Source organism: Emydura macquarii, unplaced genomic scaffold, assembly GCF_026122565.2.
Source record: "Emydura macquarii macquarii isolate MOO-44397 ecotype Brisbane River unplaced genomic scaffold, CSIRO-AGI_Emac_v2 contig_2846, whole genome shotgun sequence".
In the NCBI taxonomy this organism is placed as follows: domain Eukaryota; kingdom Metazoa; phylum Chordata; order Testudines; family Chelidae; genus Emydura; species Emydura macquarii.
In genome coordinates, this window is record NW_027132983.1 from 4,844,960 (window position 1) to 4,864,626 (window position 19,667).

General features: G+C 41.0%; 1 long non-coding RNA gene across 1 annotated transcript in view; it reads right to left on the minus strand.

Moving 5' to 3' along the window:
* Positions 1–11,876: 11,876 nt before the first annotated feature.
* Positions 11,877–19,667, minus strand: part of LOC137166404 (uncharacterized) — a 50,907-nt gene continuing 43,116 nt past the window's right edge. Inside the window, exon 3 of the long non-coding RNA XR_010923690.1 lies at positions 11,877–12,101. This is a non-coding gene — a long non-coding RNA (uncharacterized lncRNA). The remainder of the gene's footprint in view (positions 12,102–19,667) is intronic.

The window sequence follows — 19,667 nt, forward strand, 5'->3', positions numbered from 1 at the left end:
GTTAAAAATAGATGTAATAATGCTTTAGAAGTGGAAATGTAAAATTTGGCCCGTCTTCTCTCAGTGTCTCAGGATACCCTAAAGAATTCTGCAGGGATGTTACCTCCACTTCACGTATTTTATTCACTACAGCCAAGTTCTCTGATACTGGGTACTACACCTAACATAGAGTGTGAACATCGCTTTTGCTCTAGAAAGGAAAAAAGTTAATTTGGTTCTTGAGCATAAGAGAAGTCAAACCAACGTTGGGCATCAAATAGCTAAAGGACCAAAGAGGAGTTATGTGCCCAACTCCTATTGATTTTTAGGCTCAATTAGTCCCTGTGTCTCTTTGGAAATCTTCCCCTAGATGACTAAACTGGATGAGAATGCATTAAAATAGATACATATTACAGGAGCATTACTGGTGTCACCAATGCTCTAAAAAGGGAACTACTACAAATGTTCGATGACTAACGTAACAAGGAACAAAACAGATTTTTAGTCTGGGTGAGCTAAGAAAAGTAAAAAACCAAATGCAGAACAAATATGTCTGAGACAGAGCAGATGGCATGTTACTCTGCAGCAACCATCTTTAATTCACTAACAGGACTGGCTCCGAGCAGAATTTTAAAAGTACAGTTTGTAAAGAGATACAAATCATATAGTTTCTTCTACAATTACATAGCATCACAGTGGTGCAATCTTATTTTTTAAAATGGTGGGGGCAGGAGCATTTACCAGCAGGGAAAATGCATTAATTCTACACAGCCACAAGGGGGATAAGTATCTTCCATTAATTGATGCTTCCTCTGTCCTTAAAGCATAAGCTGCAGTATCCAAAGATGTGTAGACAACCAAGGGAAGAGTTTGCTGGACCGATTGGCAAATCTCTCCTTTCTAGAAACAGAAGTTACCAGAAGAAACAGAAAAGGCACGGTATGTTCCTCTTTAACCTGGCAATCTTATCCTTTGGAATAAATCATTATAAAGATAGAATACATGAGTTGTAGCTTAACAGAATAAGCAGAAAGAAATCAGAAAGCTGTTTTCTGCTTAGTCAGTGCGTTTTTGTGTCATGAGCAGAGCTGCAGATAATAATGATAAAGGCAGTTCACCTAGAAAAATAGGGCAGTTCAAACAAAGGAACAGATCATCTTAGAGGTCAGCTAAACTAATTGGCATATTAGGCATACAGAAAGAAATTCACCCCTGTGCAAGGTTAACTGACTATTTAAAAACTATTCAAGTTCTCAAAAACAAGAAACCTTTAAGGAAAGCATAAATTAGGTGGTGGAATTGAGGAGCAGTGACTGAGGATACTGAAACAATCCAGGTCGAAGAATGTTTTAAAAATCATGGCAGATGGCATTCTGCATTCTCAGTATGCAGGCCAATATAAAGCTGTTGGAGGTTACAGTTTCTAAGTGTAATGCTTAGATTTTTTTTAAATTTTAATCTACCGAATTGACATCCGAGAGCACAAAGTCATTACTGAAACAACATTATAAATCCAAGTCCAAGTTTACTGATCTTCAGCCCGTTTGTTTAAGCTTTCTTAAAAGAATAAAAATGAATTTCACTCTCAAAGTGCAGTGCTGTTATCCCCCCCCCCCCCCCCCCCCCCCAATTCCCATTTTATTGGCTGTTAAAATGAATCATGATCCAGGAAGTAAAACATTTTGTCAGACTATGTTTAAATGCTCAATAATGGGTCTTGAGCATTAGCAGATTTTCAGGCTACCCTGCCTCTGTTTGGGTAAGAGGATGAAAATTCACAGTAATTGTTAGAAATAAAATAACATTTATTGCTGTCTTTTTAATTTAAGCTTGTTCTGTTCCTGCGCCTCTTTTGTTAACTTCTGAGTTTTTTTCTTTTTTGCAGCTTTGTATATTAAAACTTTAGACCATTAGTTTAAATTCCAATTTAGGGGATTTTTGTGTTTTGAAACCATGCTAAATACCAAAGTAGACAATGATGTACATTTCAGCACTTTTCATACCTCTTGTATTATAGCCAGCTAAAATATGGGTGCTGAGAAAGCTCAATAGTAGTCTGACTGAACCATTTATTTTTATGTCTCTAGGAATAATAGTTAACTCTCCTTATGTCAAAAGGCATGAATTTGTCTATATTGAGGATTTAAAAAAAATTCAAACAAATATCCTAGTTTCTTCTTTAATTGCATTGACGTGAAATATTAGCATCATTAGTATCCACTGGGCCAGGCTACATGGATTCATGTGCACTATGGGGTGTGATTTCTGAAGCACTGCACACCAGCTGGGTCTATGTGGACCAATTAATGTGCAGCATGTTAGTGTCTTTTAGAAATCCCCCCCCCCCCCCCCATAGGCTACATTACCCCACCATGTAGAGCAGCCCTTAGTTTCTCACGCCCGATGTCAGGATGAATTTTAATGTCTACCTTGTTATATTTTAACATTGAATTTCGTGCATGTGAATTCACAATATGTCTAATAGAGCCGCTGGGCCTGCCAACCTCGCTGTTTAGTTGTGAGAAGAGTCATGGTGCACAATGACTAATCAAGATCCTTCTGTTATATCACTGGCCAATGGGGAATGGCCAGTGGCAGCAGAGCAGCCCACAGACATGACGGATGTAGGAACTAGGAAAGCTGCTGGGCAGGGGAAGAAGAACAAAGACGAGGGGTCAAGGGGGAGCTGCCCAATGGCTCCTCAGTTCATAATACTGCAAATTGGATCCCTGTGATGGGAAACTAGTGCCTACATGATGCCTCAATGGCAGGAGCGGAGCCCATGTCAGCATAAAATAATTGCAGTGTGGCTTTCAAAGTTAGGTCCTGCTAGATTCTTTCCAGCTAGGTGAACAACATTTTCTCAACAATTACAGAGCCATTCCTGGTCGTTTAAGCAGGCTGGAATGCTACAGTGACAGACAATCACTTCTCATTATTTGATTAACCAGAGATCAAAATCAGTCTTTAGTATTTCATGTTTCTGTTTATTTTAAACTTTATTTTTAGAGATATTATTCGGCTGGGGGGTTGGCTGAAACTTCCTTGGAGCTGAGCATAACAGCTGCCCTTCACTCAGGTTAAGCTCCTTCCAGGGGAAGTAAGGTAGCTGAAAAATACTGCCCAACTACAGGCCATATATGAGGCCAGTCAGGAGTCTGAACAATGTGGGATGAGGGGCTTTCAGGGATGTGAATGCAAATACAGTGGGTGGGGTAGTATTTCAGAGAGCTGTGTGTATGACAGAAAGGCAGCAAAATGACCACAGAAGCAGGCAGAGAAGGCCAAAGGAAGCTCCAGAGAAGCACTTGTAGCATAACCTTGAGGAAAAGCTAAGAAAGTGCGTTTGAGTAACGTATTGGCTGGAAAGATGCTTGAAACTGCCTCCTACTGCGTTTTGGGAAACAGGACTTTATTTGTAAATAAATAGGAATGCCTCAGAGAAATACCTTACCAGCAATTTCTTCTCCTGTTTGAAACAACCTGCAAGACCCTGAATTTTGGCTAACTGATCAATTCAAAAGGGTAGCACTGGTGTCAACTGGGGCATTCAGTTTCCAAGGAGAGCTGGTGAGCCAGTATTCTTGTTGAACTCAGATAGAACAATTTTTAAATGGCCAAAAGGAATTAGAACAAAATCTAAATCAAGTGGTGGAGACCTCACAAAAGGAATTCAAGCAGAATCTGAAGGTTTCCCAAAAGGGCCTGAGAAATTACATCAGGTGAAGATGGAATCTTTGTTCGGGCAGCAACTACAAAGTGTCTGGACAGATTGAGAAGCCCAGTTGCAACTCTCCCAGGCTGGAAGGGCAAGACAGATCAATGAGATGACCAACAACCTAGTGCCATGTTCCAAATGCTTTTCCACAACATAGGATAGGCCAGGAAAGCTTTGGTCAACTTAGAACTTGCTAACAAAAATGAGCTATTGAAAGGTCTTAAGGACCTGAGAAATCACCCTGTGAAGGAAATCAAAAGTTCACAGACCACAGTGGAAGTCAGCTGTCTGGATGTGAAACTGAGCCAGCCAGAGGACTTGGGGTAAGACCAGACAGTTACTCCATCTGTAACTCTCAGAGGCCCAATGGGAAGAAGTCAAATTATCCCAGCTCAAATAATGCAAACGGCCCCACTATCTTTAAGGGAAAACTCTCCATGAGGCTTATTTGACTCAAATGAGTGGCTGGGAAATTGAACAGGACTGGGGTTTCTAGCACCCAGCTTGAGTGGCCTACCTGTGATAGTGCTGCAGGCCTTACCTCCTGAAATGACACTGACCCATCCAGACCTGGTACAAGTGCTTGACATGTGGTTTGGAGCTAGCCATCAATATGAGCTGGCCAGTGCACAGAGAAAAGGCAAGGAAAAGAAAATCTGCCTGAAGTGGGAGAGGGCCTTCAAAGACTTGTGTTCCCGACATATCCAGATACCAATGAGTCTGCAAGATAAACTGGCAATGGCCTGCTTTATTGACACTCAGCTGGACTTGGACTCTGTAATAAATGACAAGAACACTGTCTCACAAATTCAGTCTCTGTGGAAATTCTCTTTAAAGATATGGCCAATGGGAAACATATGGTATGTAGGCAATTGGTTTGCAGTGAACAAGTTGTTCTGCCTCCGGGGGCAGAAATTGTAACAGCAATTTGCTATAGTAGCTTTACAGCAAAGAAAAGGCAAGAAGTTATTGAAACCTGCTTTGAGACCCAGGATCTCAAGGGAATTTTAGTTGCTAAAGTCCTCATGGATTTGAAGCAGAAACAGATTGCTGTGGGGTTTTTTTCCAATTGTGTGACAAAGAGCAAATAGTGAAAAAGGGAATCAAAGTCCCAAAATATGAACCAGTGGATCTAGTGAATACTGTTATGGAAGAAAACTGTAAGGTGCAAAGCAGCGAAGGGGAATTTCCAGAGTTTCTATGGTACTTGTTCTGGCAGAGTGCTGTACATTTAAATGAACAGCAGAAGAATGAGTTAAGAGACTTCCTGCTTAGGAATCAGCAGTTGTTCTCCTAATCCAACAAAGTATAGTTCAGACTGTACTAATTCAGCACAAGATTGATATTAAAGGAAGCTGGCCCATTAAACAGTCACCTCACCTTTTACCGGTAGCAAAAAAGGAAGAGGCATTAATGGCTATTGAGGAAATGTATCAGGAAGGCATAATTGAGTCTCATCAGTAGTCCTAGTTAAGAAAAAAGATGTCAGTACCAGAATCTGGATGGACTACAGAAAACTAAATGAGGTCAAAAGGATTATTATCCATTATCATGAATAGAGGATACCCTAGATGCTGTCAGGAGGTTCAAACTGGTTCACCACATTGAGCCTTGAAAGTGGGTATCAGCAAGTGGATGTGGATCCAAGGGAGCGGGAAAAGACTGCTTTTCCAGCAGGACAAGGCATGCCATTTAAAGTGATGGCTTTCAGCCTATCACATTTTGAGCGGCTAATGGAAAGTGGCTTGCCACTCTTAGCCTGTGTGGTATACCTAGGGAACGACTTGGTGTATGCTAACCCCTTTGGACAGGAACTGATGTATTTACAAATGGTCTGTGATAAGCATAAGGCTGCCAATCTGAAACTGAACCCAGAGAAATTAGCTGTTTAAAAAAGAGGTAATTTACCTTGGATACACGATCAGTGAGGGGGGGAATTTTTAAAGACAAAAAGAAAATTGAGGCTCTGAAGAACTGGCCAACTCCCCGGTACTCTCAGATGAGCAGCATTTTGCAGGGTCTGCTCCTACTCCAGTTGGTTTCTTTGTGGGCTTGCCACGACTGCAAAACCACTGCACAGACTGGGTGAGAAACCATTTCAGTGGTCAGCAGATGTGATGTAGCATTTTCAGAGTTGATTGCTCCTGTCTTAGCCTACCTGTGTTCCAAAAAACCTTTCATACTGGACACAAAACTTACAGTTTGGTGGCAGTATTGATATGAACACAAAGGACTTGAGATGGTGGTTGCTTATTACAGCAAAATTCTACGTTCTTTGGAGAGGAATTATGACACCTCACCTGAAATACTCCTGGCAGTGGATAAATCTATATTTCACCTCTATTTGTTTGGGAGATAGTTTGTGGTCAGGACAGACCATGCATCCCTGCAATGGCTCTGCAGTCAGTAATCCTGAGGGGTAACTTGCCCAGTTGCTGGAAAAACTGCAATGATATGATTTCACAGTCACACAGAGGTCTGGGCACAGGCATGGGAATGGTGATGCCTTGTTGGGAGGCTAATTGTAAACGCTGCTCTAAGCAAGACAGCAAGCAACTGGTTGCTCAAGGAATGAATGTACTTAGCAAAAGATGCCTCCTTCCTTCCCACAATCTGTAGAAGTACAAATGTTCCTGGTTTATCCCAGTGTATGTGGGACTGCATGCATGGAGTTCAGAGCAGTTAAAAACTTCCCAAAGAGAGGATCCTCATATCAGAATAGTGTGTGATTGGAATAAAATTTGGCAAATGCAGCCACCGTAGTATGTAGTATCGCCACTGAATACTACTGTAAAAGCTTTCTAGTTACAGTGGGAGACCTTGGAAATTAAGGATGAAATATTGTATAGAGGATGTGAAAAAACAATGGGTGGTGAGGTGATGGGGACAGGTATCGGCGGATTATAACACATATATTGAAAAAGGAAGTTCTGAGGTTCTGTCATGATTTGCAAACTGCTGGACATTTTGGAGTTGCAAAAACCTTAGCCAAGATAAGAGAGAATTTCTTAGGTAAAATGCAGGCAGGATGTAGAAAATTGGCGCAATAAATGTGATGCTTGTGTTGCAAAGCAGGATCCCTCTAAGACAGAGAAAGCCTCTATGTAGCAACTTCTGTGGAGGCATAAATAGACCACATTGTGCCTGATGTGCTTGTGTGAGACAGAGTTTAGCAATGAATATTTGTTGGTGGCTAAAAACTACTTTAAGAAATGGCCTGAAGTTTACCTGAAACAGAATCAAGAGGCTATGACAGGAGCAGACGTTCTAGTGAATGGATTCTTCACCAGATCAGAGGTCTCACGTGAGTTATACATGTATCTAGGGAGAAATCTTGAATCCCAAGAGTTTCAGCAAGTTTGTGAGACACTAGGGCTCCAAAAACTTGCACCACCCCTGTGCACCCACAATCTAATGGGATGGTGGAAAAGTTTAATTGGGCTGGAAAGGTTCAACTGGCTACCTTAGTATAAAAGCACCAAAGGTACTGGGACCAGCATATAGCCTTCCTGTTGATGGTGTATAGAGCAGCACTCAATAAGAGTACAAAATGTACCTCAGCTCTCATGTTTCAGCACTAGCTAGGCATCCCAGCAAACCTCTTGTATGGAGTTCCTGAAAGGGAACAATGGGATGTTGACCATTTGAAACGTTAGAAACCTTACAATTAAAAATAAAAAACGTGTTCATACCTGTGTCTGGGAAAATTTGAAGATATCCCTGATAAAATAAGACGACTCTGTGATGTAAGATCAGATGGGAAACATAAAAGAAGGGATCTGGTCTGGATTCACAATCCTAGGAGAAAGAACAGTACGATCCCTAAGCTGGATAAACCGTGGATAAATCCTGTACGATACTGACCTGAATAAATGAAGTGGTATATAGGATACAGTTGGGTCCCAGGATTAAACCCAAAGCTATCCATAAGGATCAACTGAGGAGGTATTCGGGGACGTGTTGCTGCATAGCTGTCCCCAGACATTGAAAATTTAGCTGCAGAAATTGAGAGTGTGACAGAGATGAGTTCTTCATTAGAACAAAATGGGCAAGGTCTGTCTCAGGCAACAATTTTTGCAGAAATAATATGTATTCTCCAGGGGCTCACTGAAAGAGGCTCCTCTTGCACGGTTGAAAGAAAATGAGGCAGGCAGAGAAGAACTTCAAAGAGATTTTGATGGAAGTAAAACCAATTTGGGTTGGGAGAAGTGAAAATATCCTGAAAGAAAAACACTACGTAAATAGTTAAGCTTGTATAAATTTGTGATTTGTAAATTATTTTTCTTTCTGTTTGGAATGGGTCATACAGCGTTGTCACCCTTCTGGACTACATTGGGATGATGGGTGGACTTGAGGTGTGGAGGGGGGAGGGAAGGAGGTGTTATTCACACAGTGATGAATGCAAATGCAGGGGGCTAGGTATTGTTTGGGGGTGTGTGAATGTGTGTGTGTGTGTGTGTGTGAGAGAGAGAGAGAGAGACACACACACACACACATACAAATTGGCAGAAACACCACAGAAGCAAACAGAGAAGACAGCAAGGAAGCCCCAGAGACATATGTGTAGCATGACCCTGAGGAAAAGACTGAGAACTTTTGGGGAGATTGCTGACTGGAAAAACACTTGGAACTGTGAGCAAAGAAACTGTCTCTTGCTGAATGATTCCTCTTGTGTTTAGGGAAGCAGAACATTATGTCTATTCATTATAAACAAACAGGAAATTGCACCAGAGAAATACCTGAGTCCTTCCTCAATATCTCCTCCTAACAGAACCAACCCACAAAACTCTGAATTTTGACTAACCATTCAGGTTAAAAGGGGTAACAATATTAACTTTCTCAGTGTGATCATATCTTTCACATGTATATTTTCCCCCTATGCATTGACATTGAAGGAAATTGCATGAAGGTTTAAGATAGGAAGTAAAGATGAGGCAAGCTTATTTCTTTATTGTCTTTATTCTTAAAAGCTTGATGTTCTATAACAATGTTTTGATTTTAGAAATAAAGGATTAGATTGAGCAGTTTCATAATAACAAATGCATCTGATATTTCAGTGCTTGGATTAGCCACATAGTGTCACCCTAGACCATCAAAATAAGCCTAATGAAAGGCATCTAACCTAATCTATGAATAGTTGTATTAAAAATATTGTCAGGAGAGGCTTTCCTACTTCCTCATCAAGTAATGAGCTCCATCAAGGAATCAGTTTCATACTACATCAAACACCTGGGGCCAGGATGCAGTCCTCCTTCAAATTCTCACCTGAGTGGTCTGACTTAGAATGCATGCCACCTCTGAGTCTCATTCTAATCACTATCAGAAGTATGGATTTTTATCGGTTCATTTCTGTTCCTGTTAAAGAACTTGAGATTCTTCATTTGCATTTTTGAGTGGCTGATGCTGACATGTTATATTAACTTCAGAGCCTTTTTGACATCTGGCTTGCATGCAGATTTTGCAAATTTCTGAAAGACACGTTTGAGTTTTGAAGGCATGTATATTATATTTTTGCTGCAGCAGCAGATCCTATTTTTAGTGAGCACAACTGTACCTTAAAGATAGCTCAAAGCAGAAGATGAAACGTGCCTCCCCTGCACCTCGACTTTCTGAAAGAGTTTGGGGAAGACAGGTAGGATTTGCATTCACAGATTTAAGCCTGCATTCTAGGATTTTGCTTTCAGGTCAGATCCCATAATGGAAGGGGTCTATTTTTCAGATCTTTGACTACAACTCAGCTTCCTTAGAAGTCCAAAGTTTTTGGTGTAGCCTTTTTTTTTCTTTTGAAGAGCTACTTTACCAAATGGATTTTTCTGAACATACCCATTTTTTAATAAAAAAACCAGCGAAATAACTGACTAGCTGTTTCACTGGGTGTAACAAGGCCTATTTCAGTTGTTCATGCCCATAGATGACCAAGATAATAACTGGGAAAGCAGATGGGAGAACTGGTAGAGGTTATAGTGGCTCCACTAACTGAGGGGATATGTCTGCCTTTCATTTCAAAGGTTCTCATTTTTATTGGCTCCCCAGCTGTTCCTGGTGACCCAGATCAGAGGTGGCATTAGTACTGTGAGGCAATAAGGCTGTACCCTTTTTCTTTCAGATTCACACCTCGTCCATCACACTTAACCACGACCTGGCCATTGCACAGTTGACTATTACAGTGTCTTCTACATTTGGAAACTACAGCAAGTGTAGAATTTGGTGGCCCAATTACTAAGTGGCATTACACACAGAAAGCACATTATGCTTGTGGTTCAGTGGCCACCAGATAAATAACAGGTGAAATGTGAAGTGTTATCTTGACCATCTCTCACCCCCATCACATTGCAATGGTTGCAATCATTTGAAGCACTCTGACTACCATAGGGGAAGACACACAGTGAATTTGAAATCAGATTTTGGCCAATAAGGACTTAATTCACAGTAATGAACACAGAATTCTGTTAGATGGGAAGGGTCTAGAACTGAGAGTCATCTAATCTGTTTTTCTGCCAAAGCAGGATTGTGTTTTATTGTATATTTACAAGTAAAATTTCTATTCTAGTATTTAAATTGTCAATTTTTTCCACAGCATAATTCATCTCTTCACATTCCTGAAATTCAGCCTTCAATTTTCCTCTTTTAATTCCATCCTGTTGTTCCCATGTACACCCCCTTGTACAAATCTTTTTCAACTCTGCTGAAAATGTATCCCTAAATAACTTTTCACAGAGCACACTGCTGGTGCCAAGACAAACTCTCAAATTTTCTTTCATGTAATTCCTCATTCTTTTCATACCTTACTATGAAGTGTGATGACAGCCTTGTTTAACTTGTCTCCCCATTGGCACATCATAAGGGAACACACATCCCTGATATAAATCCTTTGAGTCAAGGTCTCTCTCAGATTCTCGGTTGTAAATCTGTTGCATGCAGTGGAGTTACTGCATACTTATACCAGTATAAATGAGCTCAGAATGTAGCAAGTTATAATCACATTTTAGCAGTATGATAACTTTATTAAAGCATCAGTTATCACTCAGCAGGAACATCTGTATGTGTAATAGTTGGAAAATATTTATTATTTAAAGGATTACTAGCATTTTTTGCTAGAGCATTTTTATTTATTTATTTAGTCCAGTAACCAAAAAATGTGTTTTGGTTATTAACCCCCATCAACTGATTGCTTCAATTTTTGGTCTCAGTTTTACCTAGGAATGCTGTAATTTTCCTTGTAACAAAATACTAGCTGAATTTAATATTGGTTTTCTGTATAGCAGAGTAGTACTTGAATTCATCACTGGTTCATACAAAAAGTAGTTACTCTATTATCCATGTTTTCCTAGTTTGCTGGATGGTTGATAAATCGCTGGCATTGGAATTTGATTTTTAAGTTGGTGACATTTATATTCCTATTGTAACATGTTCTCAGATCAGAGACTTTATTTAAAGGTTAAAGAAGATATTTTTAACTGTGAATTAACTCTTAGCAAATACAATTTAAAGTAAACCATACAGCAGTCATACAAACAAGCTAACAGCAATCTATAAAATCTGTGCTTGGCTATATTTCCTTTAGCTTTAAATGCTTATCCCAAGTCAAGTACATTTTTCTTACTTTTGCCTTTAATCCACCTGTTAGTTCAACTTCCTCTCAAGCACTTCTGGGCTTTCACCCACGAAGTTCCCAATGCTTGGGAGGTATTTCCCTGGAAAGCCCAAGCTTTATCCTCCTAATCTCTCCTTACAACTCACTTCTGCCATGATACCAGTAAAACTCTTGCCAGTGGGTAAGTGGCTGCTATGCTGAGACTGTCACTTTTTGTACTAATCATGATTACTTTTCTATGTAACTCATTTCCCCAAATGCTCCTATCTTCACCCCTATATTGGTTATGTCTGTCTCCTGTATCTTCTTATCAGCCTGATCCAATGCCCAATTGAAATTAAGAGTAGGGTTTCCATTCACTTCAACAGATTGAGCTCCATGGGTGTGTACTGTTTGGGGCAATGCCTAGCGTTGCGGAGCCCTGGTCCCTGTTCAGAGCCTCAAGGCACCATCACCAGCATCGTAATGAGAAACCTGTTTGGCATTCATATTGTTTACTCTTGGTTTTATAATCAATTTGTGCTACAGAAATATTGTAGATTCGGCTTATTAGCAACCCCTTGGTTGCCAGGAAAATGTGCTCTTATCTGGCAGGTGCAAGTAAGTGGAAGGCAGTTTTGTGAGGCCACAGCCAGCGAAGGAAGTGCTGGGACGAGCCTTCTCTAGCTGCAGTCCAGCTTGTGGGCTGAGGCTTTCTAGAGACACTGGAGTCCTGTGGGGCAACATCCTCCTCCTCCCGGCGCTCTTTGGGGGTTGGGGCTCAGCATGCCCTAGCACTTCCTGCCCTGCATGCAGGCTCCCAGCAGAATGCTACCGAGAGAACACAGGGAGAGGAATCATGCAGCTTCAACATCCAGGCTGTGGCCACCCTGCCCACACCCCCTTACCTCCTGTGCACAGGCTGCTTGGCTGGGCCGCAGGCCAAGAAGGAAGTGCTGGAACAGGCTGATCACCAGCCACAGACAGGTTTGCAGAGCTGCATCCAGGGAAGGCACATCCCAGCACTTCAGACCTGCCTGGAAGTGGGGCCTTTCTTCCAGAAAAGTTCCCAAGGAGCAGTATTTCGTTGCCAATATCCAAGTACCATTAACATTAAAGTTTGGGATGGGTTTGGTTCCTAGTAAAATGTTGCCATTAACGGGAAGTTGTTAATACCTGGGTTGCTATTAAGTGGAATCGATCTTACTAAAATATTGGCTGTAAATTAATTCCCATCGTATTTGCAGATTAAAAAAAATCAACAAAATAATGTACAGTGATTATCTGTAGCAACTGACCAGAGGCAGCATTAAGCCAGAGAGCCTGGCCAAGAGTGTGAAAACCATTTAACACAGAGTATGGCCGCCTCTTATGCGACAATAACATTTCTACAGGAAATAAAGCTAGCTAATGGTAAAGATAGTGTCTCCTCAGTGGGGAAGCGTATCATGTGATAAGGGCAGATGGTGCCCTGCGCAGGCCAGAAAATTTTAGTCTCATATTTGTCTATTGCAATGTACTTGCTTTTAAAAGACACTTGCTTCCATCTATTTGAAAGAGAAATATCCCCTCCAGTTTCATTAATGTTAGAAACAAGCTTTCACAATGGGCCGTACTGCTGCCAATTGGTGCAGCAGGGCTCAAGCATGGACACAATATTGTTGCATTATCTCCTCACAATGCCAGTTCTGCATGGCACCTGTAGTGACCACAATAGCATAATCCCATTCTCAACCCTTAAGAAATTGAATGTAGACACCGAGCTTTCCTGTCTCATTTCTCTCCCACTATCCGATGCATTTTGTTAAATAGTGGCTCATCCTTGTTCTGAAAAGCGGAGGCCCAAAATAATCCGGAAGTTATGACCCGCATCATTGACAATTGGTTGTCATTGTGATGCTTCATGCTGAGCTACGTTAAGCTCCTCCCCTCCATCAGGCCAGAATTACTGCATGAACAACCTTTCTGAAGCCGTGTCTACACTGCAAGCACTGCCGTGAAAAGCGGACTGTACCCACACTGGGGTGTGTGAAAGGCTCTGGCAGTAGGGGAGGCAGCAGAGAAAGGTTGGGGGGGCGGGTAGGAGGGAGGAGAGTGAGGAGTTGTCAGAGCCTTTCCCTGAAGCTGGTTCCCTGTGGTGGGGAAAGACTCCAGCAGTGGGACACTACACTGCTAAAAAGTGCAGTAGATGGGGGAGACACTGCTTAGGCATGTTAGAGAACCATGCAAGGTACATAACGACAGGGTTTAGGTATATCTTTACTTGCCTAAGCAGTGCCTTACTATCTATTTATAACTGTACTAGGAGTGTAAGCAGTGTATGCACTCTGCATGCTGGGACAAGGTGTGTGTAGTATAAACATACCCTGGCTCATTTCAGCACATATTCTTCTAACCCTGGCCAAAATGAAAAAGTGCTGAGGTGTTCAAGAATGAAAAATAATTGTAAAAAAAATGTTAACCAAACTTTTTCAAATCTCAGCACAGGTTCATGTTTGGGGAAACAAATCTTCAGAGGAAGACTTATTTTCATCTGCACTGGTTCAGATAAACCTGTGACTCGGGTTTCTGGTGCAAATACCCATGATGATGAATTTGAAATGTGCTTTTTGGAAATATTTTGTAATAGACGCTATGAAAATCCTCTGATTTGGTAAGTCTTCCTCCAATGAGCTCATTTGCTTGTGCATTCAAGAGAAGTGAATAGAGCATATAAACACAGTTAAAGTAAAATAAACTGAAAATTCAGATGAAACATTTACAGAGAGGTTTCTCCAGAACTCTCAAAGCTCTGTTTTTTAAGATAAAGGTTTAGTGAATTAGAAGGGTTGTTTAATTATGAATTCTCTTTATTTTTTGCCAGCTTATTTTTAGCTACACTTTATTTCCCCTTTGATTAATTCTTAATAATGATTGTATTTGGAATTTCAGATTTTTTTTCCCAATTCATCACTGGAGATTTTCCTAAGCATATGAATAGCCCAGTTGGAAAAATAAATAGTAATTTTTCTTATCTTTCTACCATAAATTGCCTCTGATGCATCTTGAACATAAAATTCACACTCTTCTATAAAATGGTGTGTGCTGAGCAGAGCACCATAAATGCTAAACTCAGAGGCAGAAGAATAATTTGCCAATGAAGCTGCTGCAATTTCTTCTGAAACTAAAACAGCAACTTTTCAACATGTCCCAAAAACTGTATAGCTCTTTGACCTTGCACAGCAGATATCAGAACTGCTCATTAATTCACTTTGGTGAAGCTGAATTACATTACATCCGACAGGGAACGTGTAATAAGGCAAAGTCCATTGTATTAAATGCAAAGGTTATGTATTGTTGTAGGCCAAGATTGTATGTAATCTCTCGAGGGGGAAAATGTGTTGTGAATCCCAGGAAATGTAATGAATTTCAAAGGACTGTACTGAACAATATACCAGACAAGAATGGACTTTTGGGATAGACTGTGTCAAGTGGTTTGCTCTGGGAATCTCTAGGGGAGGATGAATGTAAATTCCCCACCTCTGGTTGTACAAAAACCTAGCCTTTTGAAGCTATGCTCTGAGGAGAGGCCCATTGTCTGCTGATGACCTGTTTTCGGGGTCTCGAGATCAAAGGCCCGAGCTGTATAAAGGAAAGACTAACCCATTCACGAACCTGCTAGTTGTGAGCTAAGGCTGTTATGAACTTGTAACCACAGAAAACACACAAGGTGATGGGATTTGAAGGACTGACTTCTACCAGAGCCATTGTTGGAGTTGTGAGTGATCTCTGGTAAGCTTATTAGCATGTTCTTTAATAAGTTCTTTTATTGTTTGTATTGTTTTATGTTTCTCTGTATTGCTTTCACCTTAAGAATAAATGTGCTTACTTAGAAAGGGCTGTGTGGTAAGTGATAACTGGTGGTAATTACAGCTGTTCTTAGCCTCTGGAGAAAAAGCAAAGTGTAGACACTGGCCTGTTTACTCAGTCTAGCTTTCTGGGAATATCACAGTATAGGCAGAGAGCTGTGCAGCCTGGAAAGACCCCAGTCAGAAGGGGGGAGATGTGGGTCTTTGCCCAAGAGAGGTGATGACTGAGGAGCCAGGAGCCTAGAATGGGTGCCCTCAAAGGACAGAGGGGGGTTGGGGAAGATACAGGTGCAGTTGCCCTGAACCATGACAATAAGATAAGGGAAGGAATTTTTATAGTTACTTAACAGCTCCTAGAGTTTTAAAGACCAAACAGCCGTGGATACTGTCTTAGAGTTCTGAGGGTTAGACCTGTACATTCTGTGAAACAACCCTAACAGCAAATTCCCTCTTGCTCTACAAGCCTAGCTTTCAGTGTAGCCCTTTTAGGGTGGAATATGCAGAACTGTTATTCATTGGTGGTTTAAATATGCCACAGCAAGTCCCAATAGATCTTGAAAACATCCACTAGAAGTTTTTTAAGGTAAATTACTAAAGGGTGTTTCTGTTCACTAAATAGCATCCTTCTGCCAAATTAGCATATATTGGAGCACATGATGCACCTAGATGTAAGGGAAAATATATTGGAAACCTCCAAAACAATCCTGTGGTTATCTGTCTTCACTGTTAGGCTGAGCCTAGGTACATTGGGGACTGCTGCGATCTGTGTACCCTACTGCAAGTGTGTTGGGTGGGTAATAGATCAAAAATAGAAAGCAAACTTAGATCCACCAAAAATATCCTACGTCTAGGAAAAAGCTCATGGTATCTCAAACTGCAGCAAATTTCAGCCTGCATCAGGGACTCTAAAAGATACTTAAACTTAATTCAGTAGGTTTTTCATGGATACTGCAGGAAATTGACACGTGTCACACTATCCTCCTCCCCTTGCCATCAAACCCACACCTCTCTCTTCTGCTTGTCTCCCTGTGATCAAACACACGCCTTCTTCTCTAGATCTCCAGTCTCCTGCCCCACTCGAGTGCGAACAGCTGGCTCCTTCCCACCAGCTGCTCTCAGAGCACAGAGCTGCTTCCCAGCTTCATTCCATCTTTTCTGCCCTTAGCTGCTTTTACCTTCTTCCTCCAGTGCCGCTTCCTTCCTAAGGGGTTGGGATGGGTTGGAATGAATTGGTAAAACCTGGGAATTCCTAGCCAAACCAGGACTATTGGCAACTGTGAAGGTGGTCAGGGGCTGAGAGGCAGGGTGGGGTAGGAGCTGGGGTCTCTGGAACGGACTGACTCTATCCAACAGTTTTGCCCGGCCTCCTTTTGCCCCTGGCCATAGAACTTTCCATCACAGTGCCCTGAATGCTCCTTCTCACCACCCACTATCAAAAAAATCCCAATCTGGCCAGTTGTGAAGGGTTTAAATTCCTTTGGATTGTCCAGTGTCCTAAGATTTAAGGCCCTGATTCAGCAAAGCACTAAGGCGCACGTACTTAACTTCAAACAAGCACTGAAGTCCCATTGATTTCAATAGCATTACACCAGGGATTAGTTTGTTTTCCTAGGTGTCCTGTCTGCTAATTCTTGCTCCTGAAAGAAATGTCTGTTTCTTGGGTCTACATTAATGAAGACCTGATCCTGTGAGGCACTGAGCCACCATCTCCAATGTACTCAACACCTCACAAGATTGGGACTTAACCCATTGGTATCATGACTCTTCTGATACGCAAGGCTGTGGATGACACAGTCAATCACTGAAAGTTGCTGGGGCCTTACAACATACACCTAGCATCTCAGGTTAATACACTAATTAGAATTCTAGGTGACTATGCTATCATTTAAAATAACAATCTGGAGAGATTTCATGATGTGCTACAATTAGAAAATGAACAATTTCAGTATTGTGTGTTGTTTCTGATCTTGTATCTGCACTGCTTTTTTGTGCCAAGTTAATTTAAAATCTACATAAATCATATGTGCGTGTGTGATTTTCATGGGCTTCAGTCTGCTAACAATCATATTGGATAGTTTTTGTTTTTCTGCTTGACTTCAAACAACCCCTAGCTTAAATCTATTTGTCGTTCCTTTATAGAATAAATACTGTACACAACCAAAATGGGAAACAGCCTGTGACAGTAAAGTTTATCAACAGAATCCTGAATACAAAATATAAGTGGGCTTGACATCTATTTTCCTAAGTAACTGCAATGCTAAAATTGAACCTGCTTGTTTAAAGAATAAGTTACCTTCTTGTTTGCTTTGTAAACTGTGTAGCTAGCCAGCAGCTTTCTGAGGAATCTTGTAATCTCGCATTAGAGTTGCGAATAACAGCTAAACAGGAAACCATGGAAAGCTTCTGCAGCAATTCACTTTGTCAGTCGGATATTACTTGTGTACAGTACTGATGTGCAAAGAGACCAACAAAGTGTCTCTGTTTTGTTTGGCGCGCCAGACCCATTGCATGGTGTCCAGCATGTGGCTATATTTAAAAATATAAGATGGCAAAACTACAGAGATCTGAGGGATTGTACCCTCATCTGGAAATCCCTGCAGAGGGTCTAAGGAGCTTGGTGAGGTTCCCCTGCATTCTTCCATCACAGGGAAGTGGTGGTATCTGCAATGGAGTAACAAGGTGTGAAGCAACTGGGATTCCAGTCAGCAAATCCTGTTGATTCTTGAGGTCTGTGCCTCCATATTGGCCTTGGGCTCCACTGCTGTACTCTGGGAACTAACTTTTATTGGACCCTTATGCCAGGGATTATTCATGTGGAACTTGCCCTGAGAATCCCCTTTAAGAAGGATCTCCATCACAGAGGATGCTTAGCAGGAAAATTAACTGTGGCTTCTGGCTGTATTAGGTCTATTTGTACTGGGTACTGGGGGGCAGAAGGTATACATTCCCTCTACCTTCCCAAAGTCCCCGTCCCCAATAGAAGCCATCAGGTTTGAGGATGGGCCTGTTGTGTGGGAGATGATGGAACAAAAGGGAAGGAACTCTGTAAGAAGACCCTCACAGAGAGATGCTCACCAGCATAAATAAAGTTTGAACCATTGGGCTCTGTTTTTTTTGGTCACTGTTGTAAGGTGCAGAACGATGGTTATTTTGCATTTGATATGCTTTGTCTAGAAAAGGCATAAATGTGTTTGGCTTGATGTGTCTTGTCACCTTATCTCTCACATATATATAAAAACTCCATATGTTCAGAAGCCTTATCAGTGTCCCAAAAATATGACTCAAACTGTGTTAAAATGGGTTGAGAAGTATTTGCAGGTGGGAAAAAAAAATCACACATTCAGTCTGCTTATAAAACCAGAGCAGTTAAATTTCATGAAAAAGGAAACAAATTTGATGACTACCATAGTTATTTAATAGAAGATAAGCTACTAGCAGTGATAAGAAAATTGGAGTTGTGTGGGGGTTTTTTTTGTTTGTTTGTTTTTTTAACATTTGCAAGAGACAATCCCATTCCAAAAGGTTTGCCTTGCTGCACGGATCAGATTCAAATGGTGTAAAAAATGACATTTCATTTTCCTGTTATTTTTATGACCATGTAGGTTAAGCAGTGGTTGAATTTTAAATATTTTACATGTTTCCCCTAATGTAAGAGGTTTATAATGTAAATGTATGTGAGTGTCATTGTTATTCTAATGAGCTCAGTTTCTTTGTTCAGCACTTTCCTCTCTAAAATTAAAATAAAATATGAAGAGTGGATGGGACTGGTGGAACATAGAGTGCTTTGAACTGTCTGAATGGTCACTTGCTCACATAGTTATTTGTGATGTAATAGATACTTTTAGGACTAATTTTTCCAATTTTCAATTGCCTGGCATTTTCCACATGATGGTTCTTTAATTATAGAGCAGTACAAATTGCAGTGAGAAACTCCCCCCCACATTCTTCCTGATATATTGTAATGTGGTGTAACCTGTGCTACCTGGGATCATATATGCACCACCATAGGTCACATTGGTTTTGCTGGTCTTTGCTAGTGTTCACTCCTGCATGCCTTATGAAATCAAAATTTTTATTTAAATGCCAGTGTTCTGGTCAGAGAGTTTCAGATAGCTGTTTCTCCACCCCATAGACAGTACAAGGACAACACCATACTGTTTCATATTTGCCAAATGCATAGTTTGAATCACTATTCATGTCACACTGTTATTTAGCAGCCAGTCTTCACTGTCACTAATCACCCGTACGCAGTGCCATTTCTGAAGAGGGTATGCCCTCTGTAGCCTCTGCTTTCCACCACTGCTCATGCTCTCTATGCCTCTTCGTACCTTTATTCCTAAATGGACAAAGGCAGTATACACAGGCATGGATACGTCAGCACTTTTGGCATGAATGTCCTTGACTACACATAAAATGCCTATTATGATATGACTTCCCATATTTAGGCAAAACAACAATGTCTCTCTAAAGATGAGTATGAACAGAAACTGATCATCATTGGCACGAAGTTGGCCAAACTGGTTCTGAGTCACATATCCTCATTGTTCTG